The sequence below is a fragment of the Engystomops pustulosus genome, chromosome 2 (genome assembly GCF_040894005.1).
Source record: "Engystomops pustulosus chromosome 2, aEngPut4.maternal, whole genome shotgun sequence".
NCBI classification, from domain to species: Eukaryota; Metazoa; Chordata; class Amphibia; order Anura; family Leptodactylidae; genus Engystomops; species Engystomops pustulosus.
Genome location: NC_092412.1, coordinates 254,249,797 through 254,263,417, shown reverse-complemented (window position 1 = coordinate 254,263,417; position 13,621 = coordinate 254,249,797). Strand labels below are relative to the sequence as shown.

At 50.4% G+C, this 13,621-nt stretch overlaps 1 protein-coding gene and 1 long non-coding RNA gene across 6 annotated transcripts in view; one reads left to right on the top strand and one right to left on the bottom strand.

Moving 5' to 3' along the window:
- The window catches only part of POU2F1 (POU class 2 homeobox 1), an 86,226-nt gene that overhangs the window by 71,908 nt on the left and 697 nt on the right, over positions 1-13,621 (bottom strand). The window lies entirely within an intron of this gene.
- Positions 11,833-13,621, top strand: part of LOC140119651 (uncharacterized) — a 65,731-nt gene continuing 63,942 nt past the window's right edge. The window contains exon 1 of one of the 2 annotated variants that reach the window (XR_011853411.1): positions 11,833-11,943. This is a non-coding gene — a long non-coding RNA (uncharacterized lncRNA). Of the gene's footprint in view, positions 11,944-12,512; positions 12,624-13,621 lie in introns of those variants that run through there. The other variant, XR_011853414.1, reaches the window with a different exon arrangement.

The following is a 13,621-nucleotide window of genomic DNA, read 5'->3' as shown; positions in this document are numbered from 1 at the left end:
TAGCTAGAAATGCAGGCTACTGCTCCCTGGTATCAGCCACGTCAGGCACTACACTATAGACTAGGCTGTACTAAGAGCCATAACCTAAAGCTCATGAATGGATGAGGATTCTGAAGATTAATGAAATTCTTAATAGCAACAGAGATGACACAATGTAACAGCAAAATGGAAACGGCTAATTTGAGCTGAATACAAATGTAACCGACTCTCCAGCATTACTCAGATCCAAGCACCGAGACCGGGAATCTTCTTAGATTAATTATCCATGGTCTCCTTCCTTCTCAAATCAACTTTAGTAATTATACTAATAAGCCAGAATGCCCCCTGGGCTGCAGCTTCCTAGGCCGTTACACTGTTTCCTCCTCCCTCTCTGCCTGAAGGCTTCACATAGCAGAAGAGGGGGGGGGGGGGGGGGGGGGAAGTGCTCCTGCACAGCAGCCAGAAGAAGGAGGAAGTGTTTAGTGAGCAAAGGGGGAGGCTCTGGTAACAACCCCTGGAGCCATTATGGCCTATTAGCAGAATTTAAAAAGCTCATATTAGAAGGAAGCCTTGGATAATATATAAGACGATTACCAGTCACAGTGCCTGGACCTATGAGTAAATATCCCTGGTTTATGATGATGGATCTTGATGGGAGAAGGGAAGGGGCCTCAACAAATGTCATCATTTATCTTGAGAAACCCCAACTAATTGGGGCTCATTTGTCGCGAGCTGCACTTTCGTCAAACTGTGCACCTTTTTCGGGGATTGCAAGGCTTGGACAGGTATATAACAGGTGTCTGTGCTGGAATGGTGTCGTACACGATCAGATTTTGGCGTCACTGCGCTGCTTCCATGCAACAGAAATCGAGGGGCTGGCCATCGGATGATCCAACTGATTCGGACTCAGCGCGGGATTCAACTTTCAAAATCTTTTGAAAGACAATGCACTTACATGCACCAGGAAGAAGATGGTGAACCCCGGCGGACCTGAGCGGGGAAGCGACACATGCAGGATATCGAGCGCACGTTCTTAGTGACTCCCCGCACAGCGCATTATACACGGACAATGCACTTACATGCACCAGGAAGAAGAAGGTGAACTCCGGGGACCTGAGCGGGGAAGTGACACATGCAGGATATCGGGCGCACAATCTTAGTGACTCCCCACACAGCGCATTATACACGGACAATGCACTTACATGCACCAGGAAGAAGGAGGTGAACTCCGGGGACCTGAGCGGGGAAGCGACACATGCAGGATATCGGGCGCAGGATCTTAGTGACTCCCCGCACAGCGCATTATACACGGACAATGCACTTACATGCACCAGGAAGAAGGAGGTGAACTCCAGGGACCTGAGCGGGGAAGAGACACATGCAGGATATCGGGCGCAGGATCTTAGTGACTCCCTGCACAGCGCATTATACACGGACAATGCACTTACATGCACCAGGAAGAAGAAGGTGAACTCCGGGGACCTGAGCGGGGAAGCGACACATGCAGGATATCGGGCGCAGGATCTTAGTGACTCCCCGCACAGCGCATTATACACGGACAATGCACTTACATGCACCAGGAAGAAGGAGGTGAACTCCGGGGACCTGAGCGGGGAAGCGACACATGCAGGATATCGGGCGCAGGATCTTAGTGACTCCCCGCACAGCGCATTATACACGGACAATGCACTTACATGCACCAGGAAGAAGAAGGTGAACCCCGGCGGACCTGAGCGGGGAAGTGACACATGCAGGATATCGGTGCACGATCTTAGTGAATGGCGGCACAATGAACTTCGTCACACAGGTAAGTAAATGTGCCCCAATGGGTCTCACATAGACATCATGAGTTATGTAATACCACTCTCACCCTGTAGTGGCCACTGCAGTCAAATCCTCAGCTGTCCTTGCGTTTTCTGAACCAGAATCGGGGGGGTCGACTTCTACTTAAAACTTTAGTCGCTAAGTGGCGAAATATTTTACCGTTGCCAGCTGAACGATGTTCTGTTCTCTCGTTATATTTGGCGTTTACTGAGGAGCGTACAAGGGACCAATAACCAATTTTTCCAATTTATTTTTTTATGGCTTTACAGCATGCTGGGAGAGGGAGGAAGGGAAGAGACGTTCTTACAATTCACAACAAAAAAAGCTATTTGGGGTCTGGTGAGCACAACGTACCATGTGAAAACGCCAGACACTCCCCAATTATAGAGGTGACCCCCACATACGTCTATCCACAAAGGGGTAACCACGAGGAGAGACTTCAAACCAAGCCCAGCCGAGAAAAGATGAATGCAATAATGGACCCCGAACCAGGGGGAGGACGAGACCTTTCTACTAAGAAAAGGGGGAAAAAAAAAATCCATCTCCAAATAACAAGTCTCACAGCAATTACTGCGCAAATCTGGCCAGTCTGGGCGAGCAGGGTGGGCTCCACAGGGCAAAGGGGACAAGCCCACCCTCCCATCACTTGTCCTACAGTGTCTATAGGCGAGCAACAAAACAAACAGCACTGGAGGGGGCCGAGCCCACAGAGCAAACACAAGAAGGCGCTTGTAGGAATCCGCCAAAGACAATCCCTCTGTTTACTCATCCATTTTACTTAAAGGGCAGTTTCCTCTTGGGGGATAAAAAAGTATTAGATCCTAATAATCAGCTCCTGGGCGAGTACAGGAGGACGTCACCCAGCTTTCCACAGATTCTTTCTGCACCGGTTGTGTGTGTCGGTCTGAACTGCCATTTGTGTATTCGATTCATATGCGCCGAGGGACGCAGAATTTCTCTACGTTTTGCTGATTATTTAGTGCACCACAGAGGTCACACTTCAGGAATATTGTAAGTGGATCTATACAGGTTCAGGGGGCTCAAGAACACTCCGCATCTGTAACCTGCGGATATTCTGCTGGGTGTCAGTATCATGGGCAGACAACTATAAGGACATATTCACACAGCCAAACACTGTCCCACTATAGTTCTCTATGACGCTACAGGTCTCTGCATCCCCTGTGATGTAGTAACGTCCTGGGGTTGGAGTGCAGGGGCTCATAGCATCATAAATATGGTAAAATGAAGTATGTGCGCACCTTCTATACAACCTTGTGCGACCGCAGACCTCCCCCCCCCCCCAACTGTTAATGTACTACAACTCCCAGCATGCATACTTGTTTCAGGTTGCAGATCCTTAAGATACTCATAGCCACAATGTGGCACAGGGCTTTTTGTAGCTTTGCCCCTTCTGTGCCGTTTATAGCCTTAACCCTCCAGAGATGAATAGGAAATTCCTCTTTAGCCTCTATTAATAGACCAGAATAAAAGGGGGGGATACAAAAAGAATCGGAGAATCTTAGTACCAGCTGGTGGGGAGCTTTGATCACCCGAGCGCAGGGCGCACAAAGAAAGTGGCCGTCTATGAGCGGCTACAAGTTTCTTTGTGAATTCTACCTTTACATGTCTGACCGAGACTACAAGGAGCCGTGCGACATCCCCAGAACCTGGATGAAGGATAACCCAAGGCACAGAACATCATATAGAACTTGGGTTAGAAAAGCAAAGCTCTGAACCTTTCATAACCATAAAGCTCAACTAAATTCTGCCTGCCTGTAGCTGCCACTAGGGGGTGCTCACTGTATACACTGGGGCAGGTTCACTAATCTGGTGTAACCTAGACTTATCACCATGGCCCAGGCTGCATCATAGAGACAGTGCTAGTAAGTTAGCACCCCAAGTGCTTCATCCCCATCAGTACAGGTCGGTACTTCTCTATAACGTCCTATAGGGAGTGTTATGGTGCCGATTCTCCTCTACTTTCTGTGTACTGGAGATAGTAGATCATAGCCGCTAATCAAGCTATACTGCATACAATCGCCTCAATAACACTGTATACGGTCAGCGCCCTCTAGAGGAGACTGGATGCAGCCTGAATTATCTAGAAACAATACAGATTGTGGAGCAGGAGCATAAAGCTCAGGCTGGTGCCCGGTTCTGACTGGGTTAATAATTGCTGTGATGCTTCCCATATAGAAAGAATTGATAAACCCGCAGATAATTACATAGGAGACGATCCCTTGACTATAAATACCTTTTGTCTGCGGGCACGACGTCTGCGCGCACAGAAAGGAGGAGTTTTCTAACTTTAGAAACTAAAAATAAACTAAAAGTGTCGGAAAATGCTTCGGATTGAGCCAGGACACTGATGGATTGTGAGGCCGACACCTACGGGAATAGGAGATGTATTGTCAGTGAATGGGAGCAGGACACATTAGGCACCTGTTGCTATATTTATTAAAGGGGGGGGGGGGACAGGACCGCTGGGTTATCGGTCGCCCCACCAGTGACCATTAGGTTACCCCCAATGCTGTGAGAAGGGGGATAGCAATGATTCACCAGCCGAGCGCTGCCAGCCCACAGCGACATCTTCCCTCGCAATCGATATTCCTAACACTAAGGAGCAGTAAATGAGACATTCTGCAGGAGAATGAACGTGCGGCACCAGGTCTCGGCGTGACTCAGTGACTGCGCCCGGCGCTCCCAGCAGTCGGCTCATGAGCGGCCGGGGAGGAGAAGATGCATGTCTGATCTCTTTACAAGCTCCATTTTGGGTTCTTATGAACCATTTGAGACCAGAAAATTGTTGTAGAGGTTTCCAGGCCGATATTTTCTGCAAAAGTTCATCACAGGCGTCTGCAGTGGTAGAGACGGCGTATAGCTGGAGGTCTGGGAGCAGAGACACGAGGCCCTGGAGGACAGCTACATCCACCAAAGGGTGGTATAAATCTTAGTGCCCACTTCTGCCCCCACCCCCAAACTTCTTCTATGGATCTGGGTTCCCAATACAAGCCGGCACATACACTGCAGAGCAATGCGGAGCTCCAACCAGGGACTAACTAATGACTACTCCTCCCATCATGTCTAACCAGGGGGGGCGCAAGACCTTCATACAACTGATGGTGCACTGGGCCTCACCTGCAGAGCAGTGCTCCTGTACACAGATAGGGGGCGCTCAGTGGTGCACAGGGCCTCACCTGCAGAGCAGTGCTCCTGTACACAGGTAGGGGGCGCTCAGTGGTGCACTGGGCCTCACCTGCAGAGCAGTGCTCCTGTACACAGGTAGGGGGCGCTCAGTGGTGCACTGGGCCTCACCTGCAGAGCAGTGCTCCTGTACACAGGTAGGGGGCGCTCAGTGGTGCACTGGGCCTCACCTGCAGAGCAGTGCTCCTGTACACAGGTAGGGGGCGCTCAGTGGTGCACTGGGCCTCACCTGCAGAGCAGTGCTCCTGTACACAGGTAGGGGGCGCTCAGTGGTGCACTGGGCCTCACCTGCAGAGCAGTGCTCCTGTACACAGGTAGGAGGCGCTCAGTGGTGCACTGGGCCTCACCTGCAGAGCAGTGCTCCTGTACACAGGTAGGGGGCGCTCAGTGGTGCACTGGGCCTCACCTGAAGAGCAGTGCTCCTGTACACAGGTAGGGGGCGCTCAGTGGTGCACTGGGCCTCACCTGCAGAGCAGTGCTCCTGTACACAGGTAGGGGGCGCTCAGTGGTGCACTGGGCCTCACCTGGAGAGCAGTGCTCCTGTACACAGGTAGGGGGCGCTCAGTGGTGCACTGGGCCTCACCTGCAGAGCAGTGCTCCTGTACACAGGTAGGGGGCGCTCAGTGGTGCACTGGGCCTCACCTGCAGAGCAGTGCTCCTGTACACAGGTAGGGGGCGCTCAGTGGTGCACTGGGCCTCACCTGCAGAGCAGTGCTCCTGTACACAGGTAGGGGGCGCTCAGTGGTGCACTGGGCCTCACCTGGAGAGCAGTGCTCCTGTACACAGGTAGGGGGCGCTCAGTGGTGCACTGGGCCTCACCTGCAGAGCAATGCTCCTGTACACAGGTAGGGGGCGCTCAGTGGTGCACTGGGCCTCACCTGCAGAGCAGTGCTCCAGTACACAGGTAGGGGGCGCTCAGTGGTGCACTGGGCCTCACCTGGAGAGCAGTGCTCCTGTACACAGGTAGGGGGCGCTCAGTGGTGCACTGGGCCTCACCTGCAGAGCAGTGCTCCTGTACACAGGTAGGGGGCGCTCAGTGGTGCACTGGGCCTAACCTGCAGAGCAGTGCTCCTGTACACAGGTAGGGGGCGCTCAGTGGTGCACTGGGCCTCACCTGGAGAGCAGTGCTCCTGTACATAGGTAGGGGGCGCTCAGTGGTGCACTGGGCCTCACCTGCAGAGCAGTGCTCCTGTACACAGGTAGAGGGCGCTCAGTGGTGCACTGGGCCTCACCTGCAGAGCAGTGCTCCTGTACACAGGTAGAGGGCGCTCAGTGGTGCACTGGGCCTCACCTGCAGAGCAGTGCTCCTGTACACAGGTAGGGGGCGCTCAGTGGTGCACTGGGCCTCACCTGCAGAGCAGTGCTCCTGTACACAGGTAGGGGGCGCTCAGTGGTGCACTGGGCCTCACCAGCAGAGCAGTGCTCCTGTACACAGGTAGAGGGCGCTCAGTGGTGCACTGGGCCTCACCTGCAGAGCAGTGCTCCTGTACACAGGTAGGGGGCGCTCAGTGGTGCACTGGGCCTCACCAGCAGAGCAGTGCTCCTGTACACAGGTAGAGGGCGCTCAGTGGTGCACTGGGCCTCACCTGCAGAGCAGTGCTCCTGTACACAGGTAGGGGGCGCTCAGTGGTGCACTGGGCCTCACCTGCAGAGCAGTGCTCCTGTACACAGGTAGAGGGCGCTCAGTGGTGCACTGGGCCTCACCTGCAGAGCAGTGCTCCTGTACACAGGTAGGGGGCGCTCAGTGGTGCACTGGGCCTCACCTGCAGAGCAGTGCTCCTGTACACAGGTAGGGGGCGCTCAGTGGTGCACTGGGCCTCACCTGCAGAGCAGTGCTCCTGTACACAGGTAGGGGGCGCTCAGTGGTGCACTGGGCCTCACCTGTAGAGCAATGCTCCTGTACACAGGTAGGGGGCGCTCAGTGGTGCACTGGGCCTCACCTGCAGAGCAGTGCTCCTGTACACAGGTAGGGGGCGCTCAGTGGTGCACTGGGCCTCACCTGCAGAGCAGTGCTCCTGTACACAGGTAGGGGGCGCTCAGTGGTGCACTGGGCCTCACCTGCAGAGCAGTGCTCCTGTACATAGGTAGGGGGCGCTCTCCTCCGCCATCCAGCTGCACAGGCCACTATTTAAAGCTGCAGCCCCCGGAGCCGATAACTAGAGCCGCATCTGACATGGACAGAAGTCGCCATGTGAATGCGATGAGTACAGCGGCTGACAGCAGAGGACAATAGCTGCGGGGCGGCAGGGGGCGCTGTGCTGCGGCGCGGGATCCGGAGCACATGGGCCGCACAGCGGATATAAACAGGGCGGGAGGAGCGGAGTCATTACTATACATGAGCGGCCGGGGGAGGGCGCCATTACAATAATGTCCTCCTCCCCCCGCACCCGGACATGTTTATTCAGATCACGCCCCGCCCTCATTAACCCTCTGCCGCCCGGCGCTGCGCCGGAATCCTCCGGCCTCCACCATCAGTGCCGCAGCACCAGCCCTGTAACCCCGAGCCCGGCACCACAACAGCCGCCTACCCGCTGCCCCAACCCTGCCCGGTAACCCCTGTAGCAGCCCCGAGCCCGGCACCGCACCTGCGGCATAATACACCCGCTACTGCTGCAGCCCCTGCTCCATCCAGTTAACCCTCCAGCGTCCTCACATTAACCCCCTGCAGCCTCTGTACCCTCTTCACCAGCATCGTGTACCCGTCACCAAAGTGACCAACACAAGTCATAGCCCGGCACCAGCCACGTGTCCTCCTCCCCGGGCATCACCGGCCAAAATAAGTAACAATGTAACCAGGAGAACACGTCCGATCCATTGTATCCCTGGCGCACAGGGCATAACCCCCCGCAGCACCTGATGGGAGACTATAGCGGGTGCTACAGGGATTGTCACCCAGCTTTCTGAGAGGCCCAAATGGCAAAAATCCATCTCTCCCACTGCATAACAAACTAGAGATGCAGGTTTGGCTCATGCAGCCATAATACAGATCTCTCATATAGTCAGTGTATACATCCCCCCTTCTATATCTCCCCTATAGTCAGTGTATACATCCCCCTTATATATATATTGTGCTCCCTATAGTCACTGCATACACTCCCTTATATATATTGTGCCCCCTATAGTCAGTGTATACACCCCCTTATATCTCCCCTATAGTCAGTGTATACACCCCCTTATATCTCCCCTATAGTCAGTGTATACACCCCCTTATATCTCCCCTATAGTCAGTGTATACACCCCCTTATATCTCCCCTATAGTCAGTGTATACACCCCCTTATATCTCCCCTATAGTCAGTGTATACACCCCCTTATATCTCCACTATAGTCACTGTATACACCTCCTTATACATCTCCCCTATAGACAGTGTATACATCCCATATATATATATATATATATTGTGCCCCCTATAGTCAGTGTATACATGACTCCTACAGTAAGTTTATATTTCCAGCTATAGTCGGTGCAGTGCTGGAAGTTTGTCGCCAGCTGCATTGCCCTGCCATGGTGGCGGATGTCCCCTCTCCTGGCGGGCACAGCAGGGGCCTCATTTTAATTATGGGTTGTCAGATTTCACCCAACAAAAGCAAAAAGCCAACCTATTATTTTGCTAATAAAAAGCGTAAGCAGAGTTCCAAGGTCACCGCAAATGACCAGCGTGTCATCCATTCTCGTTACGGGCAGGCGCAGCCACATACGTTATTATTACAGGCAGCCTGGCGCTACACAGGGATTCTATTATGGAGTCTGCAGGCCTGCAGCACATCGCGCCTGGCTGGGGAACAGGGATTTGATTTTTTTTTTTTTTTGCTCGATTTGAGTTTTGCCAGAAATCAGCCGCTAGATCCATAAACTAATCATTTGTGGTATATAACTGGTCCAGAATATCCACAGACAATGTATCACACACAGAAATAATACAATTTACACAATAACTACATGTGGCCACCATGACAGTAACGTCTGTAGACCTACACAGGACGGGTCATGCCGTCACATTCACTTTCCTGTAAGTCTTCAGGTTTTTTTTACTGCATTCACTATATGAACCAGGGGGCTCTGGATGATCAACACAACAGATTCTGCAAAGCTGGGTAGGATAGGAGGAAACAAGAATTTTTAAAAGGGTTATTCTAGCAGAAACAGTGCCACACCTGTCCACAGGTTGTTTATAGTATTGCAGTTTGAATCAGCAAAGCTCCGCTGCAAAAGAAGACCAACCCATGACGCTGGATGCCCATGTTTTTATACCCCTGGACAACCCCTTTAAGAGCCAGTAAGCAAAACTGGATGGGTGACTGCCTCTTATATTACCCCCCGACCATCCCTTTAAAATCTCTGCATGGCCCTGACACAAAGGGGATAGTCACAGGCAGGAACAGCTATCATATTCATCCAGACCCAGGGTTCTTCAGGTACTGGTTCTGCAGGTACATGGGATATTCAATCACAGATATTTCTGCAACAAATCTGCTGCGTGTGAACAGGAAGCAACAAATACAGTGATGTCCGAAACAAAAACTCGTCATGGACTGCGGGTACTGAAGTATATGGATACCAGAGTCGCTTCAAAGGAGCGAGAATCTAACCCCCCATTTGTCCTCTGACGTCACCTTCGTCTGTCCGTAGCGACATCAGAAATACGAGCAGGCGGTCGCCATATTAAAAAAAAAATGAAGGAATAAACAAAAAAAAAAAAAGCTACAAAATCATAATAAAGGACAAACCCATCACCCACATATTATACCATAAAAGTCCGGCGCACGTAATCAATATCTGACGTTCACGACCGCTGCCCAGGAAGGGGTTAATGAAGTACTGACCCCGGTACAACGCTGACAGAAGGGACATCACCCCTCCATGACAATACACCGACCCTTCCCTTTAGGATCAAATTGCTTTGCCAAGATCCAAAACGAGAACGGTACAGTATAACCCGGGTTCCGTTGCCGACCCATATCCACGTAGCCGCCATAATAAAAATGTTGCACCGTGCCCTCTGACCCCGGAGAAATCCACCTCTTTGTCCCAGTGATTGAAGCTATTAATTACAGCTCAGCCATTTATGTGCCAGGATCGGGCCTAGGAACCCGACGATTAGTCTGATTTTTTTTTTCCCTTTACAGGTTCCTACATGTCTCCCCCCCTCCATGAATGTCATCCATGCGGCTAAAGCTTTGTTGTAACGTACTGGTTACTGGTGGAACTGGGAACGCCCCGTACAAGGGAGAAGGTGGAGGGAGAGACAGACCGCGACTCTGGGCCACGCAGAATAACATATAAAGTGTTTCATGTGTCACCTTCACCGGCCCAAACATCACCCTGCAGATCCCCTAATGAGGGAGCGGCCAGCACCCCCTCCCACTACAGGGAGCCAGCAGCTACGGGGCCATTCACCAGACTTGTGGTCCCTTTAAAAAGTATGCTAAACCTGGAGCACCGAAATGAATATGTAAAAGAAGAAGGACCAAAGGGGGAGGAAATCCAGGGCTAAGAACATGCAGGGAACAGGCAGGAGCTGTCAGACCCCGCAGCATCACATCCAGGGGGGGAAAGCTGGAACATAATACAGATACATGCCAAGCCGAGACCCCGCACCTTACCATCACATCCAGGGGGGGAAAGATAGAACATAATACAGACACATCTCAAGAAGAGACCCCAAAACTCACCATCACATCCAGGGGGGAAAGATAGAACATAATACAGACACATCTCAAGAAGAGACCCCAAAACACACCATCACATCTAGGGGGGGACAGATGAAACCTTATACAGACAAATCCCAAGCCGAGACCCCGCACCACAGCATCACATCCCGGGGGGAAAGATAGAACATAATACAAACACATCTCAAGAAGAGACCCCAAAACTCACCATCACATCCAGGGGGGAAAGATAGAACCACACCTCAAGCCAAGACCCGGCTCCACACCCGGGGGGGAAAGATAGAACCTTATACAAATACATCCCAAGCCGAGACCCCAAAACTCACCATCACATCCAGGGGGGAAAGATAGAACCACACCTCAAGCCAAGACCCGGCTCCACACCCGGGGGGGAAAGATAGAACCTTATACAAATACATCCCAAGCCGAGACCCCAAAACTCACCATCACATCTAGGGGGGGGGGGGGGGGGGGAACAGATGAAACCTTATACAGACACATCCCAAGCCGAGACCCCGCACCACAGCATTGCATCCCGGAGGGAGAGAAAGAACATAATACAAACACATCTCAAGAAGAGACCCCAAAACACACCATCACATCCAGGGGGGACAGATAGAACATAATACAGACACATGCCAAGCCGAGACCCCGCACCACAGCATCACATCTAAGGGGAATAGAAGACCCCGCACCACATCCAAGGGGGACAGAAGACCCCGCACCACAGCATCATGTCCAGGGGGAGAAAGACAGAACCTATTACAGACACATCCTAAGCCAAGACCCCAAACCTCACCATCACATCCAGGGTGGGAAGTAGCAACATAATACGGACAAATCCCAAGCCGAGACCCCGCACTGCAGCATCAAATCGAGGGGGAAAAGATAGAACCTTATCCAGACACATCCTAAGCCCAGACCCCGCACCTCACCATCACATCCAGGGAGAAACATAGAACATTTTATCATTTGTTGTTACATTACTGCAAAAATCTGATAAAGTCACAAAATGTTGCATAAAACAGATTTAAAACGTACAGATTTTTACTCCAATCTCACACATTGAAAAGAACAATAAATTGTAACAAACAATGCAACAGTTACACAGACGTTATACTGGTATATACACATCTCCCCTATGTTCCCCTGCAGCACAGACCAGCGCCATCACCAAGCCCCCCGCTCTCTCCTCTCTTGCACCCTGGACTCCCATGAACAATCTGTATGGATGAAGCGCACCGCATGCCCAGCTGTGTACCCCATAGGTAGGTGCTCCCAGTGTCATTATAACAAATCCAACAGAATAATAAGACAAGTCGTAGAGGGCAAAGCTGCGACCAACAGGGACACGCGCAAGGCCTGGCAGCCGGTAATAACGCGGTAGATGGGGGAGGGGCAGGAGATTTGGGGGATAATCGTGGGAATATTAATGGTGGTAATAATGAGGAGGGGGCAGATAGGTCACAGGAGGCGGAATAGTACTAGATTATTCGTAATGAGGAGGAGAAGTGATCAGGCGATAGCGAGGGGCATGGAGAGACCACTCATTATATATACACACACATGGTACTGGAGCCGTGGGGTAATACACCAACATAATCTCCATATTGATTATTACATTGTGCCAAAATATACAGAATTTTTTCCCCAAAAAGATTGTAACTAAGCAAAACTACGAGAGACGTGAGAGAGGACGCATGTGACAGCCTCATGGAGGCCAATATTACACAGCGCTGGTCATACGTGACAAATATAGAGCTATATATAATACAACCAGGGACGGGCGGATGATGGGAGTGATCCTGCAGTAATTACGGATAATAAGAGGGTGAAGACATTATATACAATCTACAGGAAGAGAAGATGGAGTAGAGGTGTATATAGATGTGCGCGCACATAATACTGACGTACTACGGGGGTCCACACTATGTACAATACACTGAAGGTAATGAGGTTATATAATATACAAGGGGTGGAATAATAAGCAGCCGTGTAACATAAGGGGAGGGGTAATGAGGCCGCTGATCTATGACAGGGGTGTGATGTAATATACCTTTATAGCACGAGCTATAATAACATACAACACACTAATAGAGGGAGATTCTAGTATAATGTATCTGTGTGTGTGATAAAACACATGCATGAATAACAAGGGGTTAAGTCCTACACAATACTTTATAAACATTATATATCATCTAGAAGGTGTTGCAATAAGGTTTACAAAATATTTATATATAAAACACTAACGATATCACATGTCTACATGATATATATTGTGTTCTATAATATAATCTTTCCAGAGCCTTATTACAAGCCCTTAGGTGTCATAACGAGGCAAGTGATAGAGGATGGATATACACAGGCATGTATTATATAGTGGGGTGTATTATATAGGGGCGCATCCACAAGCCACGTACAAGGGGATGAAATACACAACATCATATATTCCATAAAACCTGTGAGATATAATATATGTACAGGTGGAATAACACAAGTGATTCATAGAATATTGTGATCCCCTATATATTCTATATCATGTGTAACTAATACACAATGTAATAAGGTAGACTATTAGACACATAACATATGATATGCAGGGGATGTAACCTTATATCCAGCATGTATAACAGGTAGTGGGGATATAATAATCAGTATAATATACAGGGGTTGCAATAATGTACATTAGTGGTACAGAGGGGTGTAATAATATATAGAATACACAAGAGCGCTGTAATAATGAAGTAGGGACGTAATACTACACATAAATATACTGTAGCGCTGTAATACGCAGTATAATATGTAGTAGGGATGTAATACTACATGTATGTATAATATACTGCAGCGCTGTAATAACCCATATACTATACAGGGCGATTTAATAATCCAGTCAATATAATATATACAGTAGACAATAGAGGTGCAATAAGCTGTATAATATCCAGC